Source organism: Bidens hawaiensis, unplaced genomic scaffold (genome assembly GCF_021521415.1).
Source record: "Bidens hawaiensis isolate Kalapana, Puna unplaced genomic scaffold, B.hawaiensis_p1.1 tig00002338_1, whole genome shotgun sequence".
Classification (NCBI taxonomy): domain Eukaryota; kingdom Viridiplantae; phylum Streptophyta; class Magnoliopsida; order Asterales; family Asteraceae; genus Bidens; species Bidens hawaiensis.
Genome location: NW_027491126.1, coordinates 3,191,821 through 3,206,118, shown reverse-complemented (window position 1 = coordinate 3,206,118; position 14,298 = coordinate 3,191,821).

Sequence of the window (14,298 nt, the reverse complement as noted above, 5' to 3'; positions counted from 1 at the left end):
ATATTATGGCATATATGCTCAACATGATATGCTTAGGGTATGAAAGATATAAATCGTTACATGAAGGATAAAAGTGAAACTAAAGCAACATCATAAAGACAATATTAAATGCAAAGAAAACTCATTCATCTAGCATCCCTGACATGTCCCACTTAAATTAGACGGGTGTGTTGATGTGAAGTTTACACTAAAGAGTGTCAAACTATGTGAAAGATTTGGTTAGACGATCTATAATCTAAACAGCGTCGGGGACATAGCAAACGTCGTAGTTCTAAGTAGGGATGAGCAAAATCGGTACAAAAGTTTTAAGTTTCGGGATTGATATGGTACCCGGTATTTCCCGATTTTTTACCTTCGGTAACGGTATAATCCCGGTACCGAACCGAATATTTCGGTACCGGAACCGGTACCAAGAATTAGCGAAATTCGGGATCGGGATTTTCGGTACCGGTACCGTGCTCATCCCTAGTTCTAAGCTAACAATATATCTCGTGTTAAATGCATATCAATCTCAAGTTGTTTTGTATGCTAATGAAACAGAAGATTACCTTAGATAATAATTTCCATTGGTAAACTCAAAATTACGATAAAATGACTAGTAAACGAGCAATAAGTTGCGTCTTAACCAATTGTCATATAATACCAAAAAAAACCTAGATTGATTGCTAAATATGTACAAACAATATTGGCACACCACAAAGTAGGTGGAGTAGTACAAGGTATATGTAAACTTATAAAAGTATATAGGTGATTTGACAAAGTTCATCGACAACATTGTTAGAAAGAATATGATATTCTGTCTCGATACTAGAACGAGCAATCATATATTGTTTATTGAAATTCCAATTGATAATCTATTGTATAAGAAACACACAATAAGTTATGGCGAGTCAGCAATCATATGTAAAACCAACCTAGTCATAATCTAATAAGCATGAATTATCATAGACTCAATAGAGCAGGATCTAGAAATAGTAATAGTCAACCCATATGGTACCCATAAGGCAAATAAGAACACCGTGTGATCCGACAAATGGGAATAGGTTCATGAAGAATCGTACTAACCAAATACGAATCTTAGTATTAGTCAAGACAGTATACAATATACACCAAAAACAAAATATAATACCAAAAAACCTAGAGAGTTGTACTAACCACATATTGAACCTCTTATCTACACCCTATTATAATGTATTAAACCTAACTTTAGTAACAAACTAAAGATATAAAACCCATGTTGTAACCAACTTTGAGGATCAAATTTAGATTACACTAACAATCAATATTTGAACATAACATAAAACACACACACGTGAAAAGGACAATCCTTATCACAAAGTCTAAAGTGAGGTTCACATCCAACAATTCCTCAACCGATTATGATGGTGTATTATTATACATTTATATGACAAAATCATGAAAGCGGTGGAGTCTATAATGCTTAAATAATTAATCAGGAAAACAGGGAATTAAAAAGTAAATAATAAAAACGAGGATGACGGAAGAAATTGACTTTGAGACCCGACTCTTGCGCCTAGTGGTTGACTAACCAAAACTGATCAAAATAATATTCTTTTGTTTATCTTAAAACAGATCAAAAAGTTATTAACTTAATGTAAGGAAATTATATCAAAATATAATCCAAACTTGGGGGATGCATATTGACCTTACAAAGTTAGTTCAATTAAACCCTTTTCAATACCAAATAAATTATTTTTCAACTTATGAGCATCTTAATGATACTTATTAATTTATAAACAAATGGTTTATCATGATACTCAAACTCTCAATCTCGAAAAAATTGATATCGTTTCACAAATCTTAATATTATACGCTAAACCAAAGGCCCTTTCGGTATTTCGTAGTTTTAATTGTTGCTTTTATCCTTATGGTAGCATAAATTATGGAACACCACGTTATACTACTATTCCCGTGGTTCCCCCGCCATCCTGACTTTTAAGCTCTTCACCGTGAAACCATTCCCAAAAAGCGTGGCATGATTTTCAAGATTCACATCATCGAAAAAGCATATGATTCGTTAAATTGGAACTTTCTTGATTCGTTACTTAGAAAAATGAAGTTTTTAACTACTATATACAAACCATCCAAAAAGATTAATTGTTGATCGTATTTCATGGCTCTAAGGGCTGTGTTTAGTAAACTTTTAATATATTAAACATTTAATTTACAAGAGCCTACTTGGATTTTGAATATCTTATAAATGATGAAATAAATAAATGTCAACAAACAATTATCTATTGGTTAATTTCCTCATTATTATGACAATGATATATTGGTTAATTTCTAGAATTCTAGAGACGCGCTAACATTTAATCATGAAATGGTAGTGTTTTTTCAGTTTTAAGGATATGTAAAGAGATATATTAGGTACACACCAAATGTGAAACGCATATTTTATCACACATGATTGTCGCATTCATATTATCTTAATAAACATTTCATTGGCTAGAAGACCTGTATCAATCATATATATGTTCTAGTCAAAGACGCATATTTAAACAACGTAAAACAAACTTCAGCTAGGTGGGAGCTGTGGAAAAACAAGCAAGCGACCAAACAAGTCTCTTTACCAATGGAAACAAGTTTTTTGGACGGTTGATGTCGTTTGACAACCTTTTGCTGAATCATTAAGAACTCTGACCAATTAAGAGTTAGCATATGAATTATTTAGCATGCTTTTGATGATGTGTCTTTTTAATTAACCAAACATTTTCTACCTCTAAACGATTCAAACGTAGCATAACTCTTCAATATTCAACTTTTAATGTAATCACAGTGAAACGTATTAAAAAATACGCCAAAAGCTAAAACAAGTAATGTTGTACAAAACTAAAAGTATTTATAAATAATTAAGATGCTTGATATATGGTTTGCTTTTAATTTTCTTCTTTTAAAATTAATAATTAATAAAGATATGTGCTTTTTAACGATAATATTGATTATTTGGTATATAACTTGTTTCTAGGGTGCTTTCAAGTCACGTCAAAACATAAAAGAAGAATTTTGTCTAGTTTAAATATACATGACAATGAACTAGCACAATTATATATTAAACTAGACAAACTTAGATATCTTGATATAACAAAGTAATAATAAAAAAAGGATATGTGGACATTAATTGAGATGTTACACCAACATACACACTTGAGAGAGGTAACAAATCCCTTTCACAACCAAACACCAACTTCACATGATCAAGTTTGGTAAGATAATATGAAGAGGTAGGTCCCAGCAGAGCCCAGTTGGACCCGCAAGACTCACCTTAAACAGGGAAGTCTGCGCAGAGACCAACTGGATCCGCAGAACCAACCATGCTCAGAGACGTGACGTCCTTACGCGCAGTACGCAAGCTGGTCCCGCAGGAAATGCCTCCCAATGGTGAAGGACTCCGCCTGTCCCCGCAGCCTCGGATACAAGCCATTAGGGAAGGCCACCCGCGCAGCATGGCTACACGCACAAGGCACTTAGCTCTCGATCATTCAGTGTCACCTGAAGGAATGAGCCAAGCCGGGAGCAATCCCGCACAGAGGCGGGAGGGGGAATACTCCCGCCCAAATAAGCCAGTCCGTATACTGAAGGATCTTTTACTGTACCTGACGAGGTATGGGCGAAAGATCTGATCAGAGATACGACAGCTCACTGATACAGTATGGCGAGCAGCATGCTCCTGTACTGTATCACTATTAGCCGCTGCCTACTCACCAACTACTGTCATACCACGTGCATAGCCGGCAGTTGGTGGAAAGGGAATAGTACACAGCAGGCCTGGTCACTATCAGCCGCTGCCTACCCACCAACTACCAGCAGGGCACGTGCGTAGGCTACTGTTGATGAACAGGAACACTGTAGCAGCCGGCCATACCTCCTTGGAAACCTACCTTCGGCTATAAATACCCCAAATGGTATGATCATCTCAACACATTACATTATCTTATATCATCATAATATACCTGATATCTGCTCTAGCAATCTCTTAATATACTTTTATATTTAAAGAGCAATCTAGTCTGATTCTCACGCCGGAGGGTGGTCACAAGGAGGAACCCCCCCCCCCCTTCTCAGTGACGAGCTCACGGTGTCTGTTTTGCAGGTTATCAGAAGAACCATCTTCCAAGGGTCTAACCCCTCGTGGGAAACAGCTATCCAACCCCCAGGTTACCAGTAATCTGTCCGGGGTCCGGTTAGTGTTTCTTCATTGGCGCCATCCGTGCATAAAGCTAGAACTACAATTTTCTCCAGTTTTTTCAAACTTTTACAAAGATGGTTAGAGAAATTCCGGTAACCACAACCCCAGCTACTGGAGGGAATACCGGCAACACAGTTTTTACAAACACTACCCCGGCTACCGAAGCCGGGGCAAGTGAAGTAAATTTTACGAACACTACCCCACTTACCAAAGCTGGGGCAAGTGCAGTAAATGATCACCTACTGGGATCCACCGATATCCAGTTTGAGAAACGAAGACTCCCCCGCCAGACTCTCGATGAAGTTAAGGCATGGGCGGAGGCACGACAAAAGGAATTCCAGGCTGAGTTGAACGAACGCTTGCGTTCCGTGCAACAGGCCGACGAATTCGAATACTGGGAGGATGACTCGGAGGAATCCGATTCCGACGCGAACCCTCGCCATAGGGCAAAAGGGAAGCGTAAGGAAACGGAATCCCAACCGAAAAGGCATTTTGGACAAGCCTTCAAACCAAAAAGCACAGGTGGAAGTCCACGAGACTTCTCTAAAACGTTCAGACCAAACGTTGCAAATGCAGGAACGTCCAAATTTGCAAGGGACGTTGCTGAAGCAATCGCCCCAAAGAGTGCCAAACAAATGCCCAACATAGGCACATATGACGGTATATCTGATCCAGACGATCATTTGAACAGGTTCATAGCGGGGGCAACCGTCAGCAATTGGACGGAACCCACGTGGTGTTACATGTTCCAAATGACGCTGGTGGGGGCTGCTAGAGCTTGGTTTGATCGCCTACCGGTCAACCACATTTACGACTGGGCAGACTTCCAGCAGAAGTTTAGCCAACACTTCAGCCAGCAACGGAAGTATACCGAGGAGCAATGGACAATCCTCAAATGCATACGAGAGGAAGATGAATCTCTGCCAAACTTCATCACTCGCTTCAACTCAAAGAAGCTAAGTTTGGGCAATATCAGCGAAGATCTTGTTCGCGCTGCCTTCATCCAGGGCGCACATGACCCAGAGCTCATCCGCACCCTAACGGGTAAAGATGGCATGCCATCCACATGGGATGGCATCATGACAGCAGCAAAACGCTATGCGGAAACAGAGAAGCAACTGGGTAGAGATCTCCCACAGAGCACAAACCTCTACACTCAGAAGACGAGAGAAGACAACGTCCTCACCGCCAGACTAAATAAAAAGCGAAAGCTAGGCATTTGGCAGTCAAGGGTAAACTTTGACACCTCATCCGGCTTGCAACATCGAGTGGGCGGAAGGGATAATGTACGGTCGCACCGGAACTCCAGATGGACGCCACTCACCAAAAGCGTCACTGAGATATTCGCCACTGAAGAGCTCCCATGGCCAAAGCCTCCAATAATCCGACATCGTCACGATGCTGATCGGAGCAAATACTGTGACTTCCACAAGACAAAAGGCCACAACACTGAAGAATGCATAGACGTAAAGGACATGGTCGAAGCATTTGTCAGAGATGGGACGCTCGCGCACCTCGTGGCACAATAAAGGCTGAGCAGGCGGGTGCGTATAGAACCTCAGCTGGGGAAGACACGAATCAATTCCAGCTTCAAAATCGAGACTACATGCTGCGTAAAGAACGAGATCCCGAACCAGGTGCGTATCGGCTCGATGGCACTCCCATCCCAACATGGAAGGGAGCTCATTTACACAGTCTGCATGTAAATCAATTCCAATTTGTAAAGAAAAGGCCAAGAGCCACTTCTAATGGAAATGATTCTCTTTAAGAACATCGAAGCTGATGATTTTACATTCATACTTTTCTGAACACTAATATGCCGGTTTTCACCGCATAATTACGTGAAGTCATTGCATGGGAAGGCGGTCCTACCCGCACGAACCCAATAACGTGACAAACCTTCACGCAGGTCAGTTTGGGAAAAAGTTCAGCACCCAAAAATGAAAGTGCCGGTCTATCCGCATGAATCATTAAAGGAAACTGAATAATAACCTATCAACAACCGCGCGTCGAACGGTTAAACTATGCAACACTGGCGACGGCGTTCACATTACGTGAAGTCGTTGCGTGGGAAGGCGGTCCTACCCGCACGAACCCAATAACTTGACAAACCTACACGCAGGTCAGATATGGGTAAAGTTTTGCCATCCTACTAAGTGCAAGTGACGGTTCTACCCGCACAATCACGAAAGAGGAAGCAAGACTTCCTGTTATCAACCACGTTCAAAGGTTAACTTATCCTCATAGGATGAGTAAAACCTACACGCAGGTCAGATATGGGTAAAGTTTTGCCATCCTACTAAGTGCAAGTGACGGTTCTACCCGCACAATCACGAAAGAGGAAGCAAGACTTCCTGTTATCAACCACGTTCAAAGGTTAACTTATCCTCAAAAGGTGAGGAAAACCTACACGCAGGTCAGATGAAGGTTAAAGTTTAGCCATCTTACCAAGTGCAAGTGACGGTTCTACCCGCACAATCACGAAGGAGGAAGCAAAACTTTAACCCATTATCAACCACGTTCAAAGGTTCTTATTCTAAACACTTGGAAAATTGCTAATTTAAACTAAGTATGCAAGTCATAAGTTTATAAAGCAAGGAACCCAAAGAAGGAAATAACAATCTTATACGCAAAAAGATTAATATTTCAAGAATATATTACAAGAATGGCCGGGTAACTACCCGCCTAAAAGAATAAAACTATACAAGTCTTAGCAATGGGAAGGGATCTTCAGGATCAAGCTTCAGGGCCGCTTCCACTTGGACCCGCTCCGTCAGAAGAACGGGGTGGTTCGAGGAACGCTTTGAGGACAGCTAACCCATCATCAGCAGCAGCTACTTCGTCCATCTTTTCCACCACTGGATGCGGGAAGGCGGCGTATTGGTTCAATGCTTGGTCATAAATGGCTTCGGTATCCACATCGAACAAAGGGAAGTTGGAAGGCGGGACGCCTTTCTCAACAAACCCTAGACCAAGCAGAAAGCCGGCCTTTTCCCCATCCTCATGAGAAGCGTTGAGGGCTGCGGTCATAGCATCATCGTAAGAGGTCTCTGAAAAGACCCGACGCACAACCTACAAAGAAAAAATACAAGTATTAGAACCTTTTCTTACAAAAGAAAAGCGAGAAGATAAAGCTAAACATACCTGAGGCAACGCTTCTCGAAGAAGCCATTGGAGGGCAGCTTGGGCTTCGTTATGGGCGCGTTCGGCTTCGCTCTTGTTAAGGTTGGCAAGTAAAACTTCCTTTGCGGCAGCCTCTTCGACGCCCTTAAGCTTCCGCTCGGTGTGGTCAAGCACCCCTCTTTGGTCCAAGATTTCCTGGAGTTTCTTGGCATCTTCCATTGCCAAGGCATCATGAGCGCGTTGGAGAGCCTCTAATTTGGCCTTGAGCTCCTCATTCTCCACACGCAAAGGCTCAGCAACGGCTTCAGCCTTGGCAGCCCTCTCGGTTGCGTTTCGCGCAGTCTCCCTGGCCAGCCGAAGCTGTTCATTCACAGCTTGGGCAGCCTTGGAGCGGGCCTCGAGTCGCGCCTAAACTTCAACCTCGAGGGCCTTGAAGGCCTTCTCCTTGTCGGCGGCAGCTGCCGCCAGCTGTTGGTTCTCCTCCCGGAGAGCACGCGCCTCAGATACGTCCTTGGCGCGAGCTGCTTTCAACTTGTCGTTTTCACGACAAAGCAGCTCGACGCGTGGCTGCATCCGGGCTTGGAGAACCCGAAGCTCATTGGTTAGCCTACCCTCCTGGTAGCTAGCCATGGCTTCCCCCAACGCACCATGAGGAGCAGCGTGGCGAGCCCAGTCCACGCACTCCACAGGGGTACGAAGGGTTGTTCCTCGGCGTATGTTCCATCGCGGAACATACACTTCATTGGAATCCGACACTGCAAAAGAAACAAAGGCAGTAAGGAAAAGATGATAAAAAACATAAGGGAAAAACAAAAGAACCCTACGCACCTGTAGGGTCAATGACAGGCCGATAGCCGCCAAACCCATCACCTGAACCTAAAGGAAATCCATCCAACAGGTCAGGCAGACGGGAAGGGGGCAAAGATCGGCGGGAAGCCCTGCGCGTACCTAATGGTCCGGCCGTAGGTGCCGGTGGCGCGGGCATGGTGGCAGCCGCTGTGGTCGCCGTTGTGGTCGCCGCCGCGGTCGCCGCCTCCTCAGCAGCAGCAGTAACCGCAGGCTCCGTGAAGGATGCTGTAAAAAACGCACTCACGGCCGGCGGTGACGTCATCTCGGCCGGAACAGTTGGCTCAAAGGAACGAGCAACTGGACCAGCGGATGTAGGCGCAGGCGCCTGGGTCGATGCCTCAGGAAGGCTGACCGAACCTACCGTCATTGGCGGGGAGGTACTCCCCTGCGCTTCACCCCGGAATGCGTCAACATCCACGCCTGCACAAAGAAGAAAGTGTTCGATAAATTTCAGAAGTATTAAATCTGCAAAGACATTATGATTGTACTTACGGGTTTTCTTGACCCTGAACGTACGGACGGGCGGGGAGGAACCCGATGGAGCCGGCCTCTTGGTACCGGTCACCGTCGTCTTCGTTGGTTCTCCGGAGGTAACGGTCGTAGCCTCCGGAACAGTGGTCTTCTCACCACCGGGCTTCCCCGCCACCTCTTCACTATCTGACTCCGAGTCAGATAGAACCACCGGACCAGCCGTGGAGGCCTTCTCCTTCCCTTTCCCGCCGGCAGCAGCTTTCTTCTTCCGCACCAATGGAGGAGCATCTGAGGATTCCTCAGAAGAAGACAGGTCAAGAATTCCAACAGCGGGTACAGCATTGAGAGATTGAGGAAAGAATATCGCCTTACCTGGCCGCCGGTGGCTCAGGATCTCGTGGCCCAGCGGATAGACCTCCACAAAACGATCCGCCGTTTGCTCCAGGATGGGCAACTCGCCCTCGTCCAGAGCACGAGTACCCATCCGCGCGGGACCGTCGGTTTCCCGCGGGAACAGAAGCGACTCCAAATCATTTCCCTCTGAAAGAATAAACAGTTAGAAGACAAACGCATATCAAAAAGAAAGACAAGACATACCATAGGGAATAGAGTTCAAACCGTATTCGAGAAGGATGGGAACCTGAGACGCATCCTTCCACACCCGACTCATCCCTAACATGACCATCCCGGACTCCGCAAACCGGTAAACCGGAGATTGGATCCGGGATATCTTCGAAAACCATTCCGCCTCCTGGTAGTTGGGGGCGTGAAGGCTCGGTATCGCTTGGCCATTCTTAAACTTCATGGCAAGGGGGATGGCGCGGGCAGAAATGTAGAAGAATTCCTGCTTCCACGCGCGAAGACTGCGCTCGGTGTCGCAAATCTTCAGACCCTTAATACGGGTCGTCAAGGTGTACCACCCCTGGATGCACCTCCAGGTATAGAAGGTCATCAGGCGGTCCACATGGGGCTCGATGCCCAAAATCCGGCACACCCACTCAAAATGGCGAATCTTGGCGATCGCCATGGGGTGCAGCTCGGTCAAATGAACACCGTGCCTCTCAAGGACACGGTAAACAAATTTTGTCAACGGGAATCTAAGATTCCCATAGACAAAAAATGCAGCATAAACCCCGATCTTGCCTCTGGGGGCATCATACACGGTCTGGTGGGATTCAGGAAACTCAGGCTCGAGATGATCGAGCATGAACTTCCTGACAACATACCGGTACTGATCGCCGGGCAGAGCACACTGGCACTCGCCAGCAGTACCCCTGTCGTCAGCTATAGCTTCAGCATCACGAGAAGACATCTTGCAGAGAAAGAAGAGAACGATTTCGAGAGAATGCTCGATTGAATAAAGGAGTATTCGCCGGAAATCGCCTTAAAGATGAAGAGAAGAAGTGAAAAGTGTGAATTGCAAATAACCCTCTCCCCCTTTATATAGTAATCGTAATTAATGCGGTGAATTTAATGCGGAGGAGAGAGAAATCGAATGTGCAATGAAACTATGACACGTGGCAAAAAGCAAGCTGGCAACAGCTGTTGAAAGGACGTGTGCCAGTAATTTCGCGGCCACGCGCCCGAAAAATCGCGCCCACGCGCCTGAAAAAGCGACTGGAATGACCATGTTCTGTCACGTCACCATAACTTCCTGCACGTCCTGACACAGTCAGAAGAAACCGTCGCACGACGTTTCAGAGGTTTGGACTGTTCTGATCTTTTCACCAACTTTTCGAATTTCAAAATTCAAAATTCTAAAATATTAAAAAGTAAGCGGGAAAATACCCCTTTACCCCTTGGCAAACAAGTAACCGTAAGACGGATGCGGGTACCGTGTAAAGGCAAAACCCTTCACATACCTAGCACCCGCAGGGAATTGAAGCCAAATAAACCTTGGCAAACAAGTAACCGTAAGACGGATGCGGGTACAGTGTAAAGGCAAAACCCTTCACATACCTAGCACCCGCAGGGAATTGAAGCCAAATAAACCTTGGCAAACAAGTAACCGTAAGACGGATGCGGGTACAGTGTAAAGGCAAAACCCTTCACATACCGAGCACCCGCAGAGAATTGAAGCCAAGTACCTCGGCAACCAAGTAACTATAAGACGGCTGCGGGTACAGTGTTCAGGCAAAACCCTTCACATACCTAGCACCCGCAGGGAATTGACGCCAGGAATACCTTGGAAGTAAAGTAACCGTAAGACGAGCGCAGGTACAGTGTCAAGGCAAAACCCTTCACATACCTAGCGCTCCGCTGGGAATTGAAACCAAGAAGGATCTTCTGGGCAATGCTTGCGGATACGGAAATAACATCCCCGCATAGCGGGAACGTCGAGAACTACGTTGTTTGAAGCTCCAGGATGGAATTGGTGGTCTTAACATAATTGATCACTATGTTCAAAACTACCAAAACCTCATGGAAAATCCATACAACTGGGACTCAATGCTCCTGACTTGCGAGGAGGTTACAGACCTACCCACATCATACCCAAAGACCAAGCAGGAAACTCGGGCATTTCTGCAAGTGACAAGGACTTCCGCGGAAAGAATCCCCATGGAAAACCTTACAAAACCCTTTTCAAAACCCTTTGCTCAAGTCTAAAAGTTCACCTCACTTTATTAAACACTCATGAGAAGAACATTGGACTGGGGGGACTTGAAGAGGTAGGTCCCAGCAGAGCCCAGTTGGACCCGCAAGACTCACCTTAAACAGGGAGGTCTGCGCAGAGACCAACTGGATCCGCAGAACCAACCATGCTCAGAGACGTGACGTCCTTACGCGCAGTACGCAAGCTGGTCCCGCAGGAAATGCCTCCCAATGGTGAAGGACTCCGCCTGTCCCCGCAGCCTCGGATACAAGCCATTAGGGAAGGCCACCCGCGCAGCATGGCTACACGCACAAGGCACTTAGCTCTCGATCATTCAGTGTCACCTGAAGGAATGAGCCAAGCCGGGAGCAATCCCGCACAGAGGCGGGAGGGGGAATACTCCCGCCCAAATAAGCCAGTCCGTATACTGAAGGATCTTTTACTGTACCTGACGAGGTATGGGCGAAAGATCTGATCAGAGATACGACAGCTCACTGATACAGTATGGCGAGCAGCATGCTCCTGTACTGTATCACTATTAGCCGCTGCCTACTCACCAACTACTGTCATACCACGTGCATAGCCGGCAGTTGGTGGAAAGGGAATAGTACACAGCAGGCCTGGTCACTATCAGCCGCTGCCTACCCACCAACTACCAGCAGGGCACGTGCGTAGGCTACTGTTGATGAACAGGAACACTGTAGCAGCCGGCCATACCTCCTTGGAAACCTACCTTCGGCTATAAATACCCCAAATGGTATGATCATCTCAACACATTACATTATCTTATATCATCATAATATACCTGATATCTGCTCTAGCAATCTCTTAATATACTTTTATATTTAAAGAGCAATCTAGTCTGATTCTCACGCCGGAGGGTGGTCACAAGGAGGAACCCCCCCCTTCTCAGTGACGAGCTCACGGTGTCTGTTTTGCAGGTTATCAGAAGAACCATCTTCCAATGGTCTAACCCCTCGTGGGAAACAGCTATCCAACCCCCAGGTTACCAGTAATCTGTCCGGGGTCCGGTTAGTGTTTCTTCATAATACTTTTAATTTTTGTATTTCATTTTAAATATAGTATTTTAATTCTATGAGTTAAACATATATGATGCTTAATCATTGAAATGTCTTGAATCATGATATACCATTAAAATTCGTGAGTTACTTCCTTCCAATGGAATATCAATTACATGATTCGTCGGGATTTTGATATGATATAACCGTTCACGAAAATACACTAGTTCCCTCATTCAGACGGAACATCGCTTACATGCTTTGGCTTGAATTCTGATATACATAACGGTTCATGGAAACATATCTACCCTAATTAGGCTGTATAACCATTGAATGATAATAAATATTCTTCAAGCATGACACATGAGATGACAAGCAAGAAGGTATTATAGATCAGTAGATCACCCTCATTTTCAAGGCATTTGTTGACCAAAAGTACAAATGACACCACTTTAGCAAAATTCCACCATGCTTGTGCCCATAAAGTCCATAATCACTCTAATGGACCACACACAATGTGTTTATAAGATGACAAAGGTCTCCAACAAGGTATGCTTGGTAAGTGTAACTCCACTCTTTAGCATTCTATATTGTCTAACACAAAGTTAACTTTAGCGTTGCAATGGAAGCCAAGCCATCGGGGGAGGCTCTGCGATACAGGCAACTAGGTGTGCAAGAAATCGAAAACACCAATCTGAACCCGAAAAAACCGAAACAAATTTCTAGACTTTTATTTTTTATTATTTATTTTAAGTACTGTAATATATAGGAATTTAGTAAATATGTAACTGAAGTATTATTGGCCAAACGTATAATAGTTGACTGGTTTAATTATTTATATCTAAATTCATTATTTTTAGCCAACTTTTTTTAGCCACCTTTTTTTTAGCCTAGAGTTTTCAATCTCAAATGACAAAAACCAAAAAACCCAATATGAAACGGAAACGGAACGAACTATTTGAAAAACCCAAAAAAAGAAGTTTCGGTTTTAGTTAGGTTTTAGCCCAAAATCTAACCGTGCACACGCTTAAAGCAACACTTTAACCCCTAAACTTTAAGGACCCCAAAGTGAACCCCAAAATAAATTATATATATCTTAAGCTGCAAATTTGATATGTTAACGATATTGGAAACATAAATTGTTGTTTCAAAATCTAATTGTATGATATATCTACATCTACCCGAAGAGAGACGAAACAAATTTGATAAAATTATTTATTTATGTCATTATTTATCAACATTGTGATATGATAATAACATCCTAACATATATATTTAAATATATAAAAGACATTCACACATGTAATGTGCTACATGCCAAGTGGCTTTTAGTCAATGGTATGAATGGATCTTTATAAATCTTAGGTTGTTAATGCTAAGTATTATTAAATGAATTTGTATTAACATAACAACAATGTATTTCACACTCATACTTGTTTTAATATTAGAAAACGTATTTTGATTGAAGTATGTCTTTTATATGAATTTATATGCAGCTTATAAATGTAAACATAAATTGAAATATGTTAAAAAGTTTTAATCCGTGTTTTATTCAATTGATAAACTAATCACATATTAGTTTGTAAAGTTGTTACTCTGTAATAAGTATGAATGTGGTGGTGATGATGAGGACGATGATGGTGATTGTGATGTTGTGGAACCTTAAAGATGAGGGGAAAAGATATGGTCATTTTGAGATTTCAAATACCCCATACGAGAAAAAATAGGTAATAACTGTGATAACTATAAACAACACAAAATTATTGTATCAATAAAAAACAATCTTAAACACTAAACCAACTGAACCCAACCACCAAGGTCCCATATTTTGTTGCTAGCCATTTAGACCAGACTCGTTATCACGATTAATCTATTACAGGATAATCTGGACAAATTTTCGGTTTTCGTATGTTTATCAAGAAAAACTTTACTAGACACCGATCACCGAAATCTTTTATTCCCGGATTGTCATTAGCAACAAAATACTTTGGTTTTTCTTTTTATATTTTTTTGTGTTTGTGTAGATCTAATGTTTTT